At 45.0% G+C, this 10,000-nt stretch overlaps 1 pseudogene; it reads right to left on the bottom strand.

Annotated features, from left to right (window-relative positions):
- The window catches only part of LOC134855953 (5.8S ribosomal RNA), a 152-nt pseudogene extending 141 nt beyond the window's left edge, over positions 1-11 (bottom strand).
- Positions 12-10,000: the final 9,989 nt, after the last annotated feature.

Below are 10,000 nucleotides of genomic sequence, written 5' to 3'. Positions count from 1 at the left end.
CGTTGAAGGTTGTTTTTCGACCATCTAGCACTGGTTTGATTTAGAACAAAGCCAACCGCAGTCGGACTTTGAGCTGTCTCGACCACCCTGTTTTTTTAGCATTTGGGCCTTCGCTTTCCTCAGTCTTTCTCTTACAACGGCAAACTGAAGATCGAACACTGTTTAAACGCGCTCTCAATGCAATCACATGTATCACACCGGTACTACATCTGAACAGCTCTTTGATCAACAGAATACCCAAGTTCGAGCGACTTGCTTAAGTGTTCTATCCAGTCCCTAAGGATCTGACAGATACACCAGTAAAAGAACCGGATCAATCCGAAGACTGATCACTCCTACGATCGGATTTCTCCAAAAGTAAGTGTTCACTCGATTAGAACAAAGCCAACCGCAGTCGGACTTTGAGCTGTCTGGACCACCCTGTTCTTAAGCATTTGGGCCTTCGCTTTCCTCAGTCTTTCTCTTACAACGGCAAACTGAAGATCGAACACTGTTTAAACGCGCTCTCAATGCAATCACATGTATCACACCGGTACTACATCTGAACAGCTCTTTGATCAACAGAATACCCAAGTTCGAGCGACTTGCTTAAGTGTTCTATCCAGTCCCTAAGGATCTGACAGATACACCAGTAAAAGAACCGGATCAATCCGAAGACTGATCACTCCTACGATCGGATTTCTCCAAAAGTAAGTGTTCACTCGATTAGAACAAAGCCAACCGCAGTCGGACTTTGAGCTGTCTGGACCACCCTGTTCTTAAGCATTTGGGCCTTCGCTTTCCTCAGTCTTTCTCTTACAACGGCAAACTGAAGATCGAACACTGTTTAAACGCGCTCTCAATGCAATCACATGTATCACACCGGTACTACATCTGAACAGCTCTTTGATCAACAGAATACCCAAGTTCGAGCGACTTGCTTAAGTGTTCTATCCAGTCCCTAAGGATCTGACAGATACACCAGTAAAAGAACCGGATCAATCCGAAGACTGATCACTCCTACGATCGGATTTCTCCAAAAGTAAGTGTTCACTCGATTAGAACAAAGCCAACCGCAGTCGGACTTTGAGCTGTCTGGACCACCCTGTTCTTAAGCATTTGGGCCTTCGCTTTCCTCAGTCTTTCTCTTACAACGGCAAACTGAAGATCGAACACTGTTTAAACGCGCTCTCAATGCAATCACATGTATCACACCGGTACTACATCTGAACAGCTCTTTGATCAACAGAATACCCAAGTTCGAGCGACTTGCTTAAGTGTTCTATCCAGTCCCTAAGGATCTGACAGATACACCAGTAAAAGAACCGGATCAATCCGAAGACTGATCACTCCTACGATCGGATTTCTCCAAAAGTAAGTGTTCACTCGATTAGAACAAAGCCAACCGCAGTCGGACTTTGAGCTGTCTGGACCACCCTGTTCTTAAGCATTTGGGCCTTCGCTTTCCTCAGTCTTTCTCTTACAACGGCAAACTGAAGATCGAACACTGTTTAAACGCGCTCTCAATGCAATCACATGTATCACACCGGTACTACATCTGAACAGCTCTTTGATCAACAGAATACCCAAGTTCGAGCGACTTGCTTAAGTGTTCTATCCAGTCCCTAAGGATCTGACAGATACACCAGTAAAAGAACCGGATCAATCCGAAGACTGATCACTCCTACGATCGGATTTCTCCAAAAGTAAGTGTTCACTCGATTAGAACAAAGCCAACCGCAGTCGGACTTTGAGCTGTCTGGACCACCCTGTTCTTAAGCATTTGGGCCTTCGCTTTCCTCAGTCTTTCTCTTACAACGGCAAACTGAAGATCGAACACTGTTTAAACGCGCTCTCAATGCAATCACATGTATCACACCGGTACTACATCTGAACAGCTCTTTGATCAACAGAATACCCAAGTTTGAGTGACCTCCCATCATCAATGGGGGATTGCATTCCTATCTGACATCGGGGTCAACAGCATCAATATACTTGATACTGCCAATTTAAACCATTAAAGGCAATTTTCATGATGCAGATAGAGCAATTCAATCTACGCTTTAGGTCATCAATTGTAGCTTCGCATCCGCCTTCTCAGGCAGACGCTTGAAACCAGGGAACTGAACACACTGTTCCTCTCGTACTAAGTGTTACCCAAGCATAGATCACCCTGTTTTTGAGCGTTTGGGCCCTCGCATTTCTCAGTCTTACTCTTACGAAGGCAAACTGAAGATCGAACACTGTTTAAACGCTCTCTCAATGCAATCACATGTATCACACCGGTACTACATCTAAACAGCTCTTTGATCAACAGAATACCCAAGTTCGAGCGACCTCCCATCATCAATGGGGGATTGCATTCCTATCTGACATCGGGGTCAACAGCATCAATATACTTGATACTGCCAATTTAAACCATTAAAGGCAATTTTCATGATGCAGATAGAGCAATTCAATCTACGCTTTAGGTCATCAATTGTAGCTTCCCATCCGCCTTCTCAGGCAGACGCTTGAAACCAGGGAACTGAACACACTGTTCCTCTCGTACTAAGTGTGATTACCCAAGCATAGATCACCCTGTTCTTAAGCATTCGGGCCTTCGCTTTCCTCAGTCTTTCTCTAACGAAAGCAAACTGAAAATCGTACACTGTTTAAACGACCATCAAACAAGCTTATCTAGGAGAAGTTACTCCTAAGCTACCATCTAAACAGCTTTTTGATCAACAGAATACCCAAGTTTGAGCGACTTCCTTTTGGCGTCAACAATGACGAGGCATTTGGCTACCTGCTTTTGGCGTCAACAATGACGAGGCATTTGGCTACCTGCTTTTGGCGTCAAAAATGACGAGGCATTTGGCTACCTGCTTTTGGCGTCAAAAATGACGAGGCATTTGGCTACCTGATTTTGGCGTCAACAATGACGAGACATTTGGCTACCTTCTCTCTTGCTATAATGCACCACTGACTCTCACTTGCTATCATCCACACCGAGCAAGCTACTTTGACTGGGAGCCCATCCCCAGTCTCAAGCTATCATGCACCACCGTTTTTCTTGCTAATGCACCACCATCATACTAAGGATCACCAACAAGGATCACCTTGAGTTAACCTAACTTGCATCAGGTCAACTCTCTTTGAATTATCTTTCGGGAATCTAAGGTGATCCATTAAGGACTACCTTGAGCCAATCTAACCTTAGCTAGACCAACTCTTAGATGAACCATGAAGGAACATCATGCTATCATGCACCACCGACTCTTCCTTGCTATTATCAACCACCGAGCAAGCTACTTTAACTGGGAGCCAATCCCCAGTCTCATGCACCACCGTCTCTCTTACTCACATGCACCACCGACTCTTCCTTGCTATTATCAACCACCGAGCAAGCTACTTTAACTGGGAGCCAATCCCCAGTCTCATGCACCACCGTCTCTCTTACTCTCATGCACCACCGACTCTTTCTTGCTATCATCAACCACCGAGCAAGCTACTTTGACTGGGAGCCAATCCCCAGTCTCATGCACCACCGTCTCTCTTACACTCATGCACCACCGACTCTTTCTTGATTATGCACCACCACCTTTCAGCAAAATCTCCAAAAAGATCTACTGCGTACCGGGTCATATTTAATGAGCTGACCGGCTCTTCGCTCAAACAGTGGCATTAGTCACTGATCCTTCCGCAGGTTCCCCTACGGAAACCTTGTTACGACTTTTACTTCCTCTAGACAATTAAGCTCGATCCGCTTCCACCTATTGCCAGGACCGAAGTCTCAGCGACGGGCTTCCGCAATTCTTGCTTAAACATCCAATCAGTAGTAGCGACGGGCGGTGTGTACAAAGGGCAGGGACGTAATCCCCAGTAGTTGTTGACTACCGAGTACTAGGAATTCCTGGTTCACGAATGCAAGTTACAACATTCGATCCCCTTCACGCTCATGAATTTTAGGTGATTACCCGGACCATATAGGCCAAGGTTATCCCTCAATTTAAATTCACCAGTGTAGCGCGCGTGCAGTCCAGGACATCTAAGGGCATCACAGACCTGTTATAGCCTCACTTCACTTGTGCTATTTAATTGCACATAGTACCTCTAAGAAGTAACCAATACTCTAACGAGAATGGCACTATTTAGATGATCAAGATCTCGTTCGTTATCGGAATTAACCAGACAGATCACTCCACTAACTAAGAACGGCCATGCACCACCGCCCATATAATCATGAAAGATCATCAATCTGTCAATCCTTAAGATGTCTGGACCTGGTGAGATTTCCCGTGTTGAGTCAAATTAAGCCGCAGGCTCCACTCCTGGTGGTGCCCTTCCGTCAATTCCTTTAAGTTTCGATTTTGCAACCATACTTCCCCCGGAACCAATAAACTTTGGTTTCCCGGTTAATTTCTTGCCAAGTCAGAAGAGACTTTGACAAATCGTAAGTTGGTATAGTTTATGGTTAGAATTACGAGGGTATCTAATCCTCTTCAATACTCTAACTTTCGTTCTTGATTAATGAAAACATTCTTGGCAAATGCTTTCGCAGTAGTTTGTCTTGCCACGATCCAAGAATTTCACCTCTAACGTAGCAATACAAATGCCCCCGGCTGTTCCTTTCAATCATTACCGCACTTTAGCCACCGGCATCAGTAAAACGCGGGTCATTCTCCATTATTCCATGCTTGATTATTCAATCCCAAAGGATGCTTTGAACACTCTAATTTTCTCAAAGTGAAAACACCGTTTCCACACCTCGTCACATTTAAGTGCAAGGTATTTCTTCGATGCGAAGGATGAGCGTAACGAGTGGAAAGCGTTAACTAACCACCATGTTACCGTTATACTCAAACAGATCCAACTATGAGCTTTTTAAACGCAGCAACTTTTGCATACGCTTGTAGAGGCTGGTATTACCGCGGCTGCTGGCACCAGACTTGCCCTCTACTCGATCATCAAAGGAGCTTTTGCATCCTTTCCATTCTGATTACAAACCATTAAGGCTCATATCATTATTTCTCGTCACTACCTCCTCGTGCGGAGAGTGGGTAATTTGCGTGCCTGCTGCCTTCCTTGGATGTGGTAGCCGTTTCTAAGGCTCCCTCTCCGGAATCGAACCCTGATTCCCCGTTAGCCGTCACAACCATGGTAGTCCGTTACACTACCATCATAGGTTGATAGCTCAGAAATTCGGAAGCTGCGTCCCCCGGCCTAAGCCATCTGGGATCTTTCAGTTACTTTGGATTCATCCGGTATGCGCCCGTACTTAGCAGGTCGCTCGGTGAATTCTTGTAAAAGTTCGCGACCGGAGTCACGCAATCTGCATGCATTAGCTGCAGGGTTACCGCAGTTATTCATCTGACAGGTAACTCAACTTTTAGATAGTAACTGATTTAATGAGCCATTCGCGGTTTCACTTTTGCAAGTTTCACTTACACATGCATGGCTTAGTCTTTCAGACAAGCATATGGCAACTGACAGGATCAATCAGTTTAAACCATTAAGGCTCATATCATTATTTCTCGTCACTACCTCCTCGTGCGGAGAGTGGGTAATTTGCGTGCCTGCTGCCTTCCTTGGATGTGGTAGCCGTTTCTAAGGCTCCCTCTCCGGAATCGAACCCTGATTCCCCGTTAGCCGTCACAACCATGGTAGTCCGTTACACTACCATCATAGGTTGATAGCTCAGAAATTCGGAAGCTGCGTCCCCCGGCCTAAGCCATCTGGGATCTTTCAGTTACTTTGGATTCATCCGGTATGCGCCCGTACTTAGCAGGTCGCTCGGTGAATTCTTGTAAAAGTTCGCGACCGGAGTCACGCAATCTGCATGCATTAGCTGCAGGGTTACCGCAGTTATTCATCTGACAGGTAACTCAACTTTTAGATAGTAACTGATTTAATGAGCCATTCGCGGTTTCACTTTTGCAAGTTTCACTTACACATGCATGGCTTAGTCTTTCAGACAAGCATATGGCAACTGACAGGATCAATCAGTTTAAAGTACTTCGGAAGCTAGCTTTTTCAAACCGAACCCTGATTTGCAAGCTGCTACCTTTCCAGAAAGGCACACTAAGGTCAACCTTTCCCACGCACAAACTACTACTATCAGCATTTTAAACCTTCACGAGCTAAAGAAGTCTTGGACTCTAGAGGACTTAGGAAAGGCCGTCCTCTGACTAACTCAGTTAAACAGCATAGTTGTGCACCATTGGTACTGATACGGTAAACCATATCCAACTACACCTATAAGTAAGTCTTTCCTGGGGCACCAAGTCCAGGCTTATGCAAGCGCCACCAAGCACGTTTCTTTGAGACCAAGACGACTTCATCTCGACAGCTCACTTAGTTAAACAGCACGGTTGTTGCACCTCTGGTGCTGATACGGCTAACCATATCCAACCATACCTATAAGCAAGCTACTTTGACTGGGGCACCAAGTTCAGTCTCATGCAAGAGCTATCAAGCATGATTAGAACCTTCACGAGCTAAAGCAATCTTAGACTCTAGAGGACTTAGGAAACGCCGTCCTCTGACTAACTCAGTTAAACAGCATAGTTGTGCACCATTGGTACTGATACGGTAAACCATATCCAACTACACCTATAAGTAAGTCTTTCCTGGGGCACCAAGTCCAGGCTTATGCAAGCGCCACCAAGCACGTTTCTTTGAGACCAAGACGACTTCAACTCGACAGCTCACTTAGTTAAACAGCACGGTTGTTGCACCTCTGGTGCTGATACGGCTAACCATATCCAACCATACCTATAAGCAAGCTACTTTGACTGGGGCACCAAGTCCAGTCTCATGCAAGAGCCACCAAGCATGATTTGGTTTACACCGGTTCATAGTTATGCGCAGTACTTAGAAGCACCTTAGCTAAAGCCAATCCTTCTTTTCACAAACAGCTCAACGACTGATTGCTTCAATTTCAAGCTTTTCTTAGCCTTCTCGAGAAGAGACTTTGCTCAACTACACAAAGCCTTTAAGGCAGTTTTGGTTCTGCTTTCTAGTTATAAACTATCTGACCTTCGTTCTTTTCGAACCTTGGATGGTTCTCCTTACTGAGGCGAAATCGAGCGATGATACTTTACCAGTGGTCAAGTCTCATCAAATTACGCCTTTCTGATACGCTTTTGAGGTTAGGAAGTAAAAAAAAAATTTTCAAAAATTTTGAAATTTTTCAAAATTTTTTTGAAAATTCTCGCTACTACCCTCCCCCTATAATACACAGAAATCTCCTAAATGAGTATTTCTGGGGAAAAATTTATTTTTTTCAAATGCTCACCATTTGCTCAATTTTTGCTCAAAATAATTTTTGAAAACACGCCCGGAAAGCCCTGCCCATGTACTTTCCAACGCTTTTTACCCGAAGTGACCAAAAATGCAAGAGACTGAAGTGAAATTTTTTTTTTTTTTGAAAAAATAGCAAAAGTCAATTTTTAACTCGAGCTGGAACCTAAACTAATTTTAGTAAAAAAAATTGTAATATACCATTAAAAAGCTATGCTCAAGGGCTTTCCAGCGGTTATAATTATATTAAAATTGAACAATTTTTTGTTGCCCGAAATTTCATTCTTCTAAACTTCGTCACTTTTTGAGCTCAAAATTGCAGTTCAGCCAAAGCGCTATAACTTTTACACCACTGGTCCGATTGGACTGAGCTTTCTACACCAACTAGCCCTCACACAGAGCTCTCTACGCTAAAATTGAAAGTTAGCTGTGCGAGCACTCCTTCATGCCTAAACAGCTGTTTTTCTGCAATTTCGAGCTGAAAAATCGAATTACAGAGTTTACGGCTCGGGTCATAACTTTTGAACCACTGGTCGCACAGCTCCCATCTTTTTCATGCAGCTGACCATCAAGCATATCTAACTTCGCTAAAATTAAAAGTGAGCTGTGCGAGCACTCTTTCAAGCTCAAACAAGCGTTTTAGAGCCCTGAGACCCCCATTTTTCAGCTCAAAATAGGGGTCTTCCGCTTCGATCAGTCGCTCCTGCAGCTCAACCAAGGGTCGCGCAAGCTCATCTAAGGTGGTTCTAAGACCTATTTTTCACGAGGAAGCGAATGGGCTTATCCCGGAAGCTCTACGAGCAAGCTTTGTTAACTTTCAAGCCAACTGAAGCAACTTCGTCAGTTTTGGACCTCATTTTGAGCTTGTTTACGGCTCGGGTCATAACTTTTGAACCACTGGTCGCACAGCTCCCATCTTTTTCATGCAGCTGACCATCAAGCATATCTAACTTCGCTAAAATTGAAAGTGAGCTGTGCGAGCACTCCTTCAAGCTCAAACAAGCGTTTTAGAGCCCTGAGACCCCCATTTTTCAGCTCAAAATAGGGGTCTTCCGCTTCGATCAGTCGCTCCTGCAGCTCAACCAAGGGTCGCGCAAGCTCATCTAAGGTGGTTCTAAGACCTATTTTTCACGAGGAAGCGAATGGGCCTATCCCGGAAGCTCTACGAGCAAGCTTTGTTAACTTTCAAGCCAACTGAAGCAACTTCGTCAGTTTTGGACCTCATTTTGAGCTTGTTTACGGCTCGGGCCATAACTTTTGAACCACTGGTTGCACAGCTCCCATCTTTTTCATGCAGCTGACCATCAAGCATATCTAACTTCGCTAAAATTGAAAGTGAGCTGTGCGAGCACTCCTTCAAGCTCAAACAAGCGTTTTAGAGCCCTGAGACCCCCATTTTTCAGCTCAAAATAGGGGTCTTCCGCTTCGATCAGTCGCTCCTGCAGCTCAACCAAGGGTCGCGCAAGCTCATCTAAGGTGGTTCTAAGACCTATTTTTCACGAGGAAGCGAATGGGCCTATCCCGGAAGCTCTACGAGCAAGCTTTGTTAACTTTCAAGCCAACTGAAGCAACTTCGTCAGTTTTGGACCTCATTTTGAGCTTGTTTACGGCTCGGGTCATAACTTTTGAACCACTGGTCGCACAGCTCCCATCTTTTTCATGCAGCTGACCATCAAGCATATCTAACTTCGCTAAAATTGAAAGTGAGCTGTGCGAGCACTCCTTCAAGCTCAAACAAGCGTTTTAGAGCCCTGAGACCCCCATTTTTCAGCTCAAAATAGGGGTCTTCCGCTTCGATCAGTCGCTCCTGCAGCTCAACCAAGGGTCGCGCAAGCTCATCTAAGGTGGTTCTAAGACCTATTTTTCACGAGGAAGCGAATGGGCCTATCCCGGAAGCTCTACGAGCAAGCTTTGTTAACTTTCAAGCCAACTGAAGCAACTTCGTCAGTTTTGGACCTCATTTTGAGCTTGTTTACGGCTCGGGTCATAACTTTTGAACCACTGGTCGCACAGCTCCCATCTTTTTCATGCAGCTGACCATCAAGCATATCTAACTTCGCTAAAATTGAAAGTGAGCTGTGCGAGCACTCCTTCAAGCTCAAACAATCGTTTTAGAGCCCTGAGACCCCCATTTTTCAGCTCAAAATAGGGGTCTTCCGCTTCGATCAGTCGCTCCTGCAGCTCAACCAAGGGTCGCGCAAGCTCATCTAAGGTGGTTCTAAGACCTATTTTTCACGAGGAAGCGAATGGGCTTATCCCGGAAGCTCTACGAGCAAGCTTTGTTAACTTTCAAGCCAACTGAAGCAACTTCGTCAGTTTTGGACCTCATTTTGAGCTTGTTTACGGCTCGGGTCATAACTTTTGAACCACTGGTCGCACAGCTCCCATCTTTTTCATGCAGCTGACCATCAAGCATATCTAACTTCGCTAAAATTGAAAGTGAGCTGTGCGAGCACTCCTTCAAGCTCAAACAAGCGTTTTAGAGCCCTGAGACCCCCATTTTTCAGCTCAAAATAGGGGTCTTCCGCTTCGATCAGTCGCTCCTGCAGCTCAACCAAGGGTCGCGCAAGCTCATCTAAGGTGGTTCTAAGACCTATTTTTCACGAGGAAGCGAATGGGCCTATCCCGGAAGCTCTACGAGCAAGCTTTGTTAACTTTCAAGCCAACTGAAGCAACTTCGTCAGTTTTGGACCTCATTTTGAGCTTGTTTACGGCTCGGGTCATAACTTTTGAACCA

This window comes from Symsagittifera roscoffensis, unplaced genomic scaffold, assembly GCF_963678635.1.
Source record: "Symsagittifera roscoffensis unplaced genomic scaffold, txSymRosc1.1 SCAFFOLD_62, whole genome shotgun sequence".
Lineage (NCBI taxonomy): Eukaryota > Metazoa > Xenacoelomorpha > Acoela > Convolutidae > Symsagittifera > Symsagittifera roscoffensis.
The sequence above is the reverse complement of the archived record's forward strand: the minus strand, read 5'-3'. Positions and strand labels throughout refer to the sequence as shown.